Source organism: Montipora foliosa, chromosome 2 (genome assembly GCF_036669935.1).
Source record: "Montipora foliosa isolate CH-2021 chromosome 2, ASM3666993v2, whole genome shotgun sequence".
Lineage (NCBI taxonomy): Eukaryota > Metazoa > Cnidaria > Anthozoa > Scleractinia > Acroporidae > Montipora > Montipora foliosa.
This window is the reverse complement of record NC_090870.1, coordinates 19,043,451-19,045,950: the sequence shown is the minus strand read 5'-3', so window position 1 is coordinate 19,045,950 and position 2,500 is coordinate 19,043,451.

Here is a 2,500-nt window from a genome sequence, read left to right as displayed (position 1 = left end):
CCCTCTGTTAGTGGGGGCCGTTCATTGAAATCTGAGCGTCGATCTTTTGTTATTTATAGAAGAAATACAGATGAACAATACGGTGGCTACAATTTGTTCCAATATGCAAAATTTATTTTTGTCATGTGGTAGATTAGATCAAAAAATCCCACACAGCGGCTCCAGGGCCATCCGTGTTTTTTGCCAAGTGCTGTAGCATTGAGGAATGACGTCAGGTTGTGCAGGGAAAACGATTTTAGGATGCCACCAAACTGGGCGGGGTCTATCACTATCAACCGTGCACCGCATTGCGGATATGCAAAGCAAAGACCGGGCCTTCGACGAGTTTAGACACACTATCTAGGGACTGTTGAGGTGAGGGATATCGGGTGGAGGTGCGTGTTGATCTTGGTGACAGGTTTCTAGTTGGAAATGGGAACCGTGTGGCCATCTTCCACCAAAACTGCTGTTAAAGTTGCCCTGTGACCAAAAAATCAATTCTTATTTTTCTTTGGATTTCAAAACTATGTTAACCAAACACTAAGCGATCAAAGTTTTAAGCCTTGATTTTAAAAAGACACCTGTTCATTTTAACCGGAATTTTCCTATTTAATGGTCCGCCATGAGTAACTTTAAGTTCTTGAAAGAGCTGGTTCGAGGAGAAGATGACGTCAAAGGCTCACTAGTTTAAGAATGCAATGCGTGTGTACGCCGCAGAATAGGCCATTTTCTAAATATCAAATATTTAGCTTGATAGTGAGGCAGTGAGGAAAAAAACAATAGAAACACATTCACTTGGAATTAAAGTAAAAAATATTTACATTTTACCCACTGACTTTCCTGACGGGTCGGGCACTGCAGTGAGGGTCGTCCTCTTTGACTACAGGAAGGCTTTTGATCTTATCGAATCTCAAGCTCCGCAAAATCTTCAACTTATCCATCCCTCGCAGCGTTGCCTGTTGGGTGGCAGATTTCTAGATGCGGAGACAACATCGATTCAAGTTGTCCGCGGAATGCTACTTGATATGGGGCCCAGTACCAGCTGGACTGTTTATCCTGATGATTAATGATATTCGTTTGTCTAACGTCCAAACATGAAAGTTCGTGGATGACACAACCGTGGCTGAAATCGTTCCTCGTGGTCTCCAGGGTGACATTCAGGGTGCAGTTGATATTGTAGAGGGCTGGTCACGGATGTAGGGTGTGCAACTCAACGCTACCAAGTGCAAAGAACTGATTATTGACTTCAAGAGGAACAAGCATATCTTTAGTCCCGTGGTTGTTGTGGGGAATGAACTCTCAACTGTCGATGGCGCTAGGATCCTAGGAGTCACAATATCGAAAGATCTTAATTGGAATAATCATGAAAACCAAGCGATAAAAAATGCAAATAAGCGTCTGTACTTCTTAGTTTTACTGAAAACAGCTGGTGTTAGGCAGAGCGACATTGTCAATTTCTATTGCACCGCAATAAGGCCTGTGCTTGAATACTGTTCGCCTGTTTTTCACCACAGTCCGCCTGAATATTTAAGTGAAGATCTTGAGTGAGTGCAGAAAAGGGTGTTGTCAATCTTATCGCCTCACCAATCTTGCAGACAAAGCTTAGCAACCTTTGAAATTATCACTGTGTGTCAGAGAAGAGAAGACCAATGTACCAGGCTTTTTTTAGAAATATCTTAGATAATAATCAACTGAGTAGCCTATTGCCGCCTCGACATCAGAGTCATTATAATACAATTCAGCCCAAGGGCTGCTAGGTTATCAGCCGTATATAAACTATCATCTATCTATCTTGTCTTTGACGTCACTGCCTCACTACCAAGCTGAATTATAAGATATCGAAAAAGGCCTATTAATATGCAGCACGGAAGATTTGGATTTTCAGACTTTTAAACTCGCGTTTTGCATTTATTACAAGCTGGATTCACACACTGAAATTTTAAGCTGGTGAGCCTTTGACGTCACTTTTCCCTGGATCCATCCCTCTGACGTCCAATCGGTCAGTTCTGAACGCGAGTAATGGCGGACCGTGAAATCCAAAACTTACACTCAAAGTAAACGGCCTTTGGATAAAAATCAAAGTTCAAAATTTTGCCAGTCAGGTGTTAAGCAAACACACTTTCAAAATCTGAAGAAAAAAGAAAGTGATTTTTTTTATTACAGGGGCACTTTAAGTACAGAAGTGACTGGGCGAGCAAGAATATCGTACTCCGTTAAAGGTAATTCAGCAGGCCCTGCCGCCTTGCAAGGGTTCAACTTACTGTGCTCAAATTACTGAGTAAGGGTTTGAATGGAAATCACAGAAAAAGACCAAAGCGATAATTTAACGCTCGGATTTTCAGTTAAAAAGCTAACCTTGTTGCCATGGTTTATTGCTGCCTTTTCCCCGTGTAACGCGATTGAAGCGAATTTTCTTCTTCCCGTTTGCCTGTCATTATATAATGACAGGTGATAAACCCCGAAAGTCTCCCAGGAAGGTAAAAATACTTCACTGCAATAAGGTTGCCGTTTTAATCAAGAG